The sequence below is a fragment of the Halyomorpha halys genome, unplaced genomic scaffold, assembly GCF_000696795.3.
Source record: "Halyomorpha halys isolate HHAL.00 unplaced genomic scaffold, Hhal_1.1 Scaffold226.1, whole genome shotgun sequence".
NCBI classification, from domain to species: Eukaryota; Metazoa; Arthropoda; class Insecta; order Hemiptera; family Pentatomidae; genus Halyomorpha; species Halyomorpha halys.
In genome coordinates, this window is record NW_027115630.1 from 695763 (window position 1) to 707793 (window position 12031).

Below are 12031 nucleotides of genomic sequence, written 5' to 3' on the forward strand. Positions count from 1 at the left end.
GAGAGAGAGAGAGAGAGAGAGAGAGAGAGAGAGAGAGAGAGAGAGAGAGAGAGACATAGGCTCTTTGAACTTCTCAGAAAATATCGAATGTTTAAATTATTTATTTCTTTTATCGAGCTTTATGTTTCTAACGCTTTTTATTTATATTTACGCTTTGTAAATGATGCCTTACGCATCCGCTTATCTCTGTTGACAACTCATTAACGACATCCAACGATGAATGGGCATCATAAAAAATGGGAGGCTTATCGGCGTGACCCTTGTAGAAAAAAAAACTCGATCACATTCCCGTAGTAGCTATTAATCACAAAGATAGACAATGAAGACGAAGACCAAAGGTTATGCAAGACATCGCACTCGAAAGGAGGTCACTGACTTTCTGAAGGAACTTTATCGCCAGCTGCTATGGAATCTTTTTTCGGCGATACACCGCCGAGATTAGCCGAATAGCGATCTATTCTTAAAAGGGATCCGATTTTGGCAGGACTTGAGAGGATATTGAAATTATCTACTAGTAACGAAACCGATGTTATCTACCGGCCAAGTGGATCAGCAGGACTAGGGGAAGTAAAATATGTGATATATAGAGTAAGGTTGAAAAATTGAACCAATCTAAATTTTTCAATTATTTTTTTACAATTACCTAAATGCGGAAGAGGTCACTTAAAAAACGTGATAAGAAAGTAGAATGTTCTACGATAATGTTCACTCAGTAAGAACATAAATATTTGCAACATAATACTGTTTTTTTTTTCTAAAAATAAAATCCAATATGTGCAATAGAATACAATTATTATAAAAAAACAGCAATAATAAATCCCTACATATATATGTTTTATATTTATATATATTGCAGATATACATATATAGGACCCTTACCAGAGTCTCGGAACTAATCGGTGGAAAAAATAATATTCTTATAAATATTTAAGTAGTGAGGAAATACTTAATTGAATAAAGCAAAAAAAGATAACCCGGTTTGTACATACTATTGAAAAACCAAAATATTGTTGTAGATTTAAATCAAATAATGAATATAAATAAATTTATCTATTAATTTAATTATTAGATATTCAATTTGATTTTAAATGCTTTAATCATAAATTAATATGTACTTGATTTTTATATCAAATTTTGTGATATATTTTTATTTTTACCTAAATTATGTGTTAAATTAATTATTAGTGTATGTTCTTGTTTCTTTTATACGCTCTGGATGAATAGGCACTCCCGCTTAACCCCATAGTAAGGGCCTCGACGAGAAAAGATAAGCAGTGCTTTGTAATACACATAAATGCAAAGTAAAATGTCAGAAACTATAAAATAATGATAAAAATACATATATTATTATTAGTTATAGAAAAATTTGGGGTGGTGTGCGTATCACACAATTTTCACTAACAATCCTACTACTTCCATCTGCAAGTTTTTATAGATTAGTGGGCTCTCGTTGAAGTTTACAATGTTTTTGAGGTTTTCGATAAAGAAATCTAAAAACCAGTGGAGGCAAAAATTATGAACAAATATTTAGAACTATTGGAACTCAAAACGTGTTTTTCACAATATTTCTCCCACGGGTTTATTCCATATATAAGTAAGTAAAAGTAATTATATTAGCAACATATAAATGCTTTAATTTCGGTTCATATTCAAAAAGCTGCTTAAAAACAAAATATAAAAAAACAGACTAATTACCCAATATTGTATATGTCAAGTTCAGGATATGTAAAAATTTCCAATACTGGACAATCACTTGCTAATATTATAAACAGATCATAAAAAAAAGATATTTTAAAATTTAGGACGAACCAGTTACGTAAGCAAATATTATTAGGTCATATTAATTGGTGCAGATAAAAATCCCACTAATTGTTGCTTGGCCAAAAATTATGTAAACAAATTTTAAAAATTAAAATAAAATAAAAATCATACATATATTTTAAGAGTACATATAATATGTTTACAGAGCGGAGTTATGCAGTAATTTATATAAACTTTTTTTTTTTAAATATACAACATATAATTTAAAAAAAACTGAAAAATGTTTTAGAGAAGCAGTAGGATAATCAATCAGATTCATAGATGTTGTTACTATGTAATGAATATATAATAGAAATTATTGATCGACACAATAAAATTGAGTTAAGTACTCTCAGCACCTTAATTCAAAGGCAGAAATATATATTATTAATGCTATAGGTAAACAGTGATAAAACTGTACCCGTTAAGATCAAAGACTATAAAAAAATACTGGCCAATAAATATTTCTTGGTTAGTGCAAATGCCTGGCCTTAACCCTAGCTAGCCAAGGGGGGCAATCAATTTCCCAAATCTTCTCTAAAGCCGGAAAATTTGTGGGGATTTAGTTAAGAATGGTAGACCTGGCCAAGTTATTTCGGAAAAAGGTGCTTCTTGATATAGCTGTAGCGATCCTATCTCCGTGCCTGGAGAAACAAAGGGATACGAACCAATCTACTGTAGATATTTAAAAGATACTAATAATCTAGCGATAAATATAAGCTTAAATAAAAAAAAAAGATAAATAAAAATATCAAACAAATAGTTTGGTCAAGTAGTTTGTATAAGCTGGTCAAATATTTCTTGAAAATGTGACAGTTTTATAAAAATTTGATTTTAAAATTATCAACTATTTTTCAGAGAGATTATATTATTATTATTATAAATTATAATATTTTGTGCTAAAGGTGTATCAAAAAATAATTCCTAAAATTCAAAAAGAAGAAATGATTTTGATTTTTCTCAGTGCTTAGTGAGGGAGTAGGAGGGACAGAACCATTCATACCGCAAAAGGGCTGGAAAATATTTCATATTATAAATGTTTAATGTTTAAAGTTGAACTTAAATCACATTATTTCAGACTAATGTACTATTATATAGTTTAATGTTATCAATAATATACTAAATGATTTAGCTGAATTTCAATAAGTCGTAAATCTTTTTTTAAATTATCAAACTTTTTTTAATTGTTTATAATTTTAAAAAATCAGTCATTCTATTATTAGTTTTATTATAAAATCTATATTAAGATTAAAAGAGATTAATTTCGGCTCAAAATGTTGGAATAAAACATTATAATTAGTGGAAAAACTTTAATTTAATTAATACACATATACCTGCTCTCATAAACAAGAAGTTTAATAAATAATGGGATAATATAAGAATTGTCGGTTAAAAAAATTTACTAAATTTTATGGTTAACAGAGAGCTTGAACAGGTAAGAAATATTCTAGAAGTTATGTTCTACCGAGAGATACTGACGTCTAGTCAGAAACACTCTTTCTGTATTTGACAACTGGATCCCTTTCAGATCGTTTTTTAAGATAACCTAAACAAGGAAATCAGAATTATTGTAGATATTCATTTTCGTGAATTTTAAATAATGGCAATAGAATAGGTTTTTTTAAATAAATTTATTGAAATTTACAACTGCCCATTATAATACATTCGGTAAATTTGATCTCAGTTATAATGGAGTGAAACTGGCGTGAAGAGAACTAACCATTGGTTGCACCCTAAAAACATTTTGACAATATAAGGTCTCGATGCCATCTTCTTTTCAGGATCCTTGGAGGATTGGCAGGAATGAAAGAGGAAGCAAGGTAAGAAACTAGTGGGTTCGATTGGTTGGGGAGTTTATTAAGGATTGTTATCTGGCCGGGCTAGGGAACATTAAGGTGTTTATGGATGATTTTATTTGTGACAAAGTAAGGAGCAATGAGGATTTTACGAAAAATTTTTGATTGTAAGGATTGAATACGAGAGGAATTCGAAGGTTTAGTGGAGCCCCAAAGCTCAAGTACCGAAATTTAAAATCCTGTTTGCAATACCTAAACAGTTTTCGTACTATAATTGATAAATTTTGAATTTTACACTTTTTGTAAAACCATTAATTGCAGCAGATTTTAGTTTATATTTCTTAAAATAGTTGAATGGAATTCGAAATTCTTCTTTTTATTAAAAAAATTAATATTAAATTTCTGTATAAATTCTTAGATTTTTTAAAAATAATTTCTATTTATCTTTAATTGAAATTAATTGTTACAGGTTCTAGTATATTTCTCTTAAAATAGTAGAGTAGAAAAGGAAATTTTTTTTAACCCATAAGCACAAATCTATGTTTTTTTATTGAGTCTAATAATTAGAAATAAAGTAGGGTAAACTTCATTATAAGAATAAACCAAAAATTGTTGCTTATTGATAAATAAATTGAACATAAAAATAATTTATCAGCATAGAAAAAAAAATGAGTAAGTGAACTATTGGGTTTCAGAATGAGTAACATAGAAAAATAAGATAGAAAATTTCCTTGATGAGATTTGAGAATTAAGAGATTAGTCAGTAGATGTGAATTTTCCGATATTGCTTTAATGCTCTTCCTGTTTAAATAAAAAGCCAGACAAAATAGTGAAACCTCTGAGCTGGTTAAATAAATCCCGAGATCTATTCCAGATTTAGCTCTAATAGTGTAAGCAAAGTGTTCCTTGAATCAACAAATGGCTAGAATTAGGATCGTTATTTAAAAATTTATTTCTTCTCAAGATTTAGAACTTGGGCTTTGCTCGGCCTACGTAAGCTGTGCTTTGATAGTCCTTTTTTTTGAGACATCATAGTATCTAAATATATAATTCTAGTTTTAACTAGAGAAAAATCTACGATCGACATCAAGCTAATTAAATTTTTTTAAAAAAATAAGAAAAATATATTAAACTTATAAGTGGTATAGAAACAAAAAACTGAACTTATTCCAGAAATAGGCTGTATTGTGGCCATAATTTCAAAAACTCTAACTATATATTTTTTGCTTAGGTAAAGTTTTGATTGAATCCTGAAGTTTGATGCATTTATTATCTCTTGGTAGCTTTAGGAATCTAAGTAGTGCTCACTAAATTTACCAGTCAGGACACTTTTTAAAGTGACTAATAATCAATACCTCAAACATCTAAGTTCATTCAAAACTTCACTTGCTAAGTTAAGAAATTTTGAGGTTAATGTTGCGGTACATTGGATTTACCAGAAGTAAACTTGTCCATTCATTAATTACTCAGATAAATGCATTTTTAAATTACAATGCAGAACAAAAGAAGGCAATAGAAAAAATATAGGTAATTATTTTTTATTTATGAAATACTAATTTCAGGACAAAGATTCAGAAATATTTAGAGATGTAATGAAATTCAAGACCATAACCATATCGGTTTAAAGTTTATTACTTTTATTATAAAATATCAATAATAGAAATACATTTGCAGAGAACGACAGTTTACTATTTTTTTTTTTTTTTATATTGTATTCTATTTATATTAATCATATTCGATATAATTTTGAATATAACAAAGTCAATACCAAAATGTGTGATACGAAGATTAATATTTGAAAATTGCCTGTAAATTTATAGTGTAATATAGTATATCTAGTAGTTTATCTGTATCTGGCCATGTAGAAAATAGTTTGATCGTAAAAATTCAAATATTTTTACATTATATTAATTATGTAAAAAAATATACATAACTTCCTTCAAAACTTATATTAGTTACTAAACTTTAATAGTTATATTAAGAAAAAGATACGCAATGTTTCTTAGAAGAGAGGATGATTATAGAATGGGATAGATCTTTAGTTATTTAATCCTTTCATGATAAAATTATGTAATAATATCAGCCTATTTTAATTCCTCGTATTCTTGGGTATTAATTTTTTATGACATCCTTTTTATCAGATTATGAAATGTTAGTTGCCTTCTAAGTGACGAAGAACATTTTTGTATGATTTAAAAAAAATTTTTGTTTGTAATTATTTTTAAATATCACTGTCAATTTTTTTTTTCAAAACTACTTTTCCGAATTCTATAATATTCGTCACACAAAATTCTGATTAATATCCAAATAATAAGACCACTGCAAAAAAAACTCCTTAAGACTTTTCGACAGAATATTATTTTTGCAGAAGTTATTTTTGAAAAATATAATTCAAAATTGAAACTCTAATAAATTATTAAATTTTTCAAAAGGAGGTAATTGTTTAAACATTTAAAGGGCGTTTTTTTAAAATCACCCTCTTCCTCTTTGGTTTAGAATTTTTTTTTAAACCACTTACAGTCCGAATTATTTTTTTTAAAAACCCAGCATCTTGAACATATACACCATTAAGAGAGGCATCATTAATAATTTCAGATTCCACAAACATTTTTGTGATAGATAAGTCAGTAAGCTGTTACTGACACACAGCACGGTTATATTAAAAAGATTAATTCAATGTTCTTCTGGCATTATATTGAAACCGTTTTGTAATGAGATTTTAATTTATTTCTGCAATTTAAAAATACGTTTGGGTCAATAGACCCACTTCTATCTCAAGTGGTCAAAAAGACATAAAAAGTTGTATAAACAGGTCAATAATTCAGAGCATTCAGTCATAAAAAAATAGCAAATGTCTTCTATGAATTAATAAATAAATTTATAAAAGTACTATAGCTTGTTGAGAATGTAAGGATTAGTCAATATAATTTAATTAAATTTTTATATGAACTAAATGAATCATGTATAAATTTTTTAAGTTGTTTAAAAAATCGATTTGCTCATTTATGCTTAACGTTATTGTGAAATGAAATAAATTAAGGAACATTACCATATAAAAGGGCCTAAATATAATACTTATAATAATACATTAACATTAGAAAATACATTAACGCTACAAAATCAAATTAATTGATCATCGGATTTAAGAGGTTGTTGCTGAACCCCTAACTAAACACGAAATCATAATCTCATTACTTGAATATGAATAATAGTAATAATAATAACAATAAAAAAATGTGTTTCAAAAATACATAATACAATATAAGAGATATTGATGATCCTCAAATTTATAACTTGACGAGATTTTACTTTGCGACAATAAACTTATATAATTTAGTAAGTACTGTGGGAAATGAATGAACTTGCTGATTAAATAAATTTATTTTAATGCCCTCATAGTTAGTAATTTATTATGTATATAATGTTATAACTATAAAATATTACGAAAACATCATTATGTATAAAAGTTACGTTTTATGCGTTTTTAATATGGGTATAGAAACTTGTTTTATGACGGTTGAATTCGAAATTTTAAACTAAAAAAATATTCAGGTCAGCTTCTCTGTTTCATCGCTCAAAATAAAGATTGGACTATAAACCACAACATGGCTTTTTTTTTTTACGTATCTTAAGAAAACATATTTCAAATAACTTAAATATTCACTAAAGATGTATAGATCACTACCCATACCAATGATAGGAACACACGATTGAACACACACAAACACACAGAAACAAGAAGCAGACGACTGCAGCGAGAACTGACGACTGTCTCCCGTGTGGGGAGCTAGTTCACTGGTGGGGGACGTCACATCTAAATCCCGGACTAGAGGGGTCTCACAAAAGGAAGTTGAGGTAGGGTCAGTTCTTTTAATAATCGATTTTTAGCACTTTCATGATCGATATCACTTCACTTAAGTTAAAGATAAAAGGTCGTATATTATATAAACAAATTGATGATCATCTACCCTCTCTCCATCCTGTACTATTTTTTAGTTTGATTTAATTTTCGCTGTTATATTACAGTGACATGCAGATATCTTTTGAGAGTATCGATTCCCGAAACTTCTCCAACACACCTAACTCAGAGATTTCCTATTGGGTTTGGTCCTTTTTTTTTATGGATGGTTATAAAAAGAAATCATATTTTAAGGCAATTTCATATCAGGAAATTTTTTAATCTAACGGGGCTGAAGGCTTAAATAGCCAAAAACAATATATTTTGTACTGTTTTAAACGATTTAAAAATTCGAATCGAACAATAAAGAACAAAATCGTTTCAGAATTTAATTTTCCATAAGAATTCGTTATAATCATATCATGAGAGTCGTAGTCTCCCAGATCGGTCGAGCAAACTCAAATTATAGTGATGGATTCTTATTGAAAATTAGATTTTAAAACAGTTTTGGGTCATACGTTTTCTCAATTTTTGTACGATTTACGCAAAAATCGTTGAGAACTGAAAAAAATATTTTTATTTGTAGTTTTTGGAGATTTACGTTTTGGATCAAAGTGCCCAAAATCAATTCGTCTTAAAATATTTTTTACTATCAAAATTAAAATAAAATAAATGTACTTCGTTGCATACGATTTTAATGAGTTGCTAGAGAGCTTCATAATACTAACAATACTCTTAAAAGATAGACTAAATGTCACTGTCTAGAAAGAAAACAAAAGAAAATTCTAATAGATGTAGAAAATTAAGGGAGGAACATGTATAAAGTAGCACCGTTTTATCTTTTATATTTTTTGTAATAGTTTTAAAAAATATAATAAATAAAAAAGTAGAATGAATAAATTAAGTTAATAAATAAAATTTTAAAAAAACTTTGCATAAAATAACTAACTACCTAGTGATAGAAAATTCTTTTTATATAATCTTTACACTTTCTTGAGACTAGTTATTATTATCTAATTTTAGTCTCAAAACATTTTATATTTCTTATAATGTATCACAACAATTTGTGATAAATTGTAATGGTGAAGGTTTGATTTTATGAAAAGTTAAATTTTCAATTTAATGTAAAGAATTGACAAATTAGGGTATTTGTAAACTGTGTATATATATATATATATTTTTTAAAAATTTATGTGGTTCTAAAATTGTATTAAGATTTTCCTTGAGGATGGCCGAAACGAACTTTGGATAAATTTATTTATTTAAATGAATATCCTTTTGTACTGAAAAAATATCATCTTAAATACTTAAAAAATGTAATTTGTAATTTTGGACTCTACCACCTTTTCTATATAATTCCTTTAATGTACTGTGAACAAAAAAGTTCAGACAGGTGTTTTTTAATTACATTTTTGGATAATTTGTATCTTGAAATGTATAACCACGAAATTTATGGGATTTTGCAGTTATTTTTTTCTTGCTTGATTACAAAGGTTCATTACTCTAAAAAATATACCAAATTTCTAAGAACTCGAATTCTGGGATTTATAAGTTTTCTCATTATCGGTACTAATCACAAAGAAGCTGTTTCACAATTGCTAATTTATTTTTTTTGCCGATACTGTAGAATTGTTATTTTCTAGTCCTCCTGAAAGATTATTAATCAGGAGTCATTTTTCAATTCAGTAAATAACTTTTTCTCGAGAAAAATATTTCTATTCCCAATAAAATTCTCTGACATCGCCAAATACGAGGAACCGAATATCGAACTGAGTTGCTAAAGAGAAAAACAAATTTTACACCTCGTGGGCAAAGAATCTCAAGGCTATAACATGCAACACGCTTCGGGACACACGGAACATTTATGTTATTAATTACTTTAACACACAGGATTTACGAAGAGCATCCATCCATTTTCGCAGAAGAATCAAATTCAGACAAAATAAAGAAATAAATTTTTAAACGAAATCAATTTGCGATTTAGCCATTTTGAAGTACATTAGATCTAAGACAAAAAAAAAATTGTGAAACTGATCATATTCATAGGATAACACAAACCAACATTAAATGCTTGTAAAAGTAATAATTGACATATAACAGTGGTAAAAAATTGCGTGCTTAAGGCAACAAAATTGGATTTTTTGTGTCCTCAGTTCAAGTTGAGATTTGCAAGGTGGCTTTTAAGCACCTCGTTTCTAAAAGGATCGACTGAAATATTTGCATGAGTCGTTAACTATCATTAAAAAAAAAAGTTAGGACTCTAATTTTTATTTATTTAATACATAAACTATTGTGTCAGCTACCAATGATGGTGAGTGAATTAAATATATCATTTAAGCAGTGAAAAATCATTATTATTATTTACACCATTTATTATCATATATTGAATAGAGTAATTGAGTTAAAGCCGACCACTTATAAAATACAATGTCTTTCAATCAACAAAAGAAATTGCTCGCATTTACTTGCATATAGTCTAATATATTTTAAAAAATTCTAAGACCTGAAGATATCTAGATAATACTAAATATTATTTTTCTTCACCAGAAAGCAGCCATGTGGTGGAAAACTCTTTTCACACTGACATTAATTGAAGGTCCTTAAGAAATGATACTGGTTGCATTAATGTAGGAGAAAATAAACATTTAGATGGCCTAAAGTATATAATTTAAGAGGGAAAAGAAATAATAATCATGTAATAAATAATAAGGTCTATTTTCTTTCAAGTATTCATAAAAACAGTAGCTGTCAAGTATAAATTGTATATATTGTCTTTTATTTGTATTTGTATGCATTGTTGTATTTGTATAGATTGTTGTATTATGTTATGGTTAGATTTTGAAACGGCGAGAGGGATGCGCTGGGATCTTTTGAGCTCTGCTATACCCCTCACACGTGGGGATAGAGTGGGCTCGGGGATCCTCAGGTCGATTGTGTAAATATTGTATATATTATTTTATCATTATTTTATTTTATTTATTTATTTTTCATACAGATAGTTTGATTATGTCCATCTTGTCTATTCTTTTGTTTGTATATATTTTAAGAGAGTTTTTTTTTTTATTTATTTTTTTTTTTTAATTTTAGTATGTATGAGATCATTCATCACTATTACCTATTGCCCATAACTGTGTGGCAGATTGTAATATCTATCTATCTAAAAAAAAAGATTTTGAAATAAATTTATTAAGCTACACATTGTCCTAAGTTAAGTCACTAAGCTTAAAAAAGAAAGAAAAAATACATTTTTTAAACTGTCACCCCCTTTTTTTTTTACTCCAAACCGTACAAACTCCCCAAAAAGAGAACTTATGTCTACTAAGTGAAAATTATACTTCATAGAAATCTGACATTAAAAGAAATGTATTAACATTAATTGACATTTCTTTCTCGAAGACAGAAAAACACTGAAAAACATTTCAATCTATACGTTAAGAGTCAAGGTTAAATAAAAAATTCTTCACAAGCATCAACTAATCTCAAATAAAAATGATAAATTCAAAAATTCAATTTCCTTGTTAGTTATAAATTTTAACCTCCTGTTTTGATTTATTTTACTTATCGCTTGTTTTTTCTTTAAAATTTCAATACTTAATAATGAAGAGAATGTTTATATACAGAAATAGATAGTTTGATATTTTATTTATATAGTTTATAGCTGCCGAATACTATTTTTTTAAACTAAATCTTAAAACTACTTAATAGACGATAGATAAGCTGTGACTAGAGGATGCTAATGGGCCTCCGAATCAGAGACGCCTGTCATTGAGTTTTATCATCACTTCTTAATGTCCCCTCTCAAGGTTCTTAGTAATGTCCTTGCCTTCTACATTGCAAATTTTCAACGACTTTTCTCAACAATTGTATTACAAGTGATATTGATAATTTTAACATCACATAAAGTGATATTTCATCAATTTTAAGCAACTAATTTTCTTCTTAATTATTTCGTTTCAGAGAATCAAATAATGTATTTACCCAATTTTATAAAAATAAAAAAACAAGAAATACCTTTTACAAACTATCTATGGGAAAATTAGTTCTGATAAGAACCTATTTCTGTCCATGTTCCAGAAATTATAGAAAAAAATCTATTCTTTCGGTGTTATTTAGGTGGTGGAACACTGATTAAATTCAATTATTTGAAGAAAAAAAAAATAAGCAGTTATAAACACGGATGCGTGTCAGTTAGGAATTTTCAATATTCATTGAAATATTCGGATGACTCTAAAATCTCTCATAAATCAATCATGACGTATAAGAGATTCCAATAAAAGTACTAAAAAGAAAGAAATTTATGGATTTATTATTAAAAAATGCAAAATAACAGGAAAAGTGGTAGCAACGACGATACCATTGTTTTTTTCTTTTTCTAAAAAAGTCACGATTTATGCAACATAGCGACATAAGCTTTTTTTACCAAATACTAACTAGTAAATGTTAGTTTTATGTAAATTTGGCATATTTAATTTCAGTATTTGTGTTTTTATTATTTTTTTGTATTAAATATTTGCATTAAACAATTAATATAAAGAAA

General features: G+C 27.4%; 1 protein-coding gene across 6 annotated transcripts in view; it reads right to left on the reverse strand.

The window, feature by feature from the left end:
* Mp (Multiplexin) overlaps positions 1–12031 on the reverse strand; it is a 908252-nt gene that overhangs the window by 419669 nt on the left and 476552 nt on the right. For 2 of the 6 annotated variants that reach the window (XM_067052625.1, XM_067052621.1), the window contains exon 1: positions 7288–7373. The exons of the other annotated variants lie outside the window; for them this stretch is intronic. The gene's annotated coding sequence lies outside the window, so the exon portion shown is untranslated. Of the gene's footprint in view, positions 1–7287; positions 7374–12031 lie in introns of those variants that run through there. 6 annotated transcript variants of the gene reach the window in all.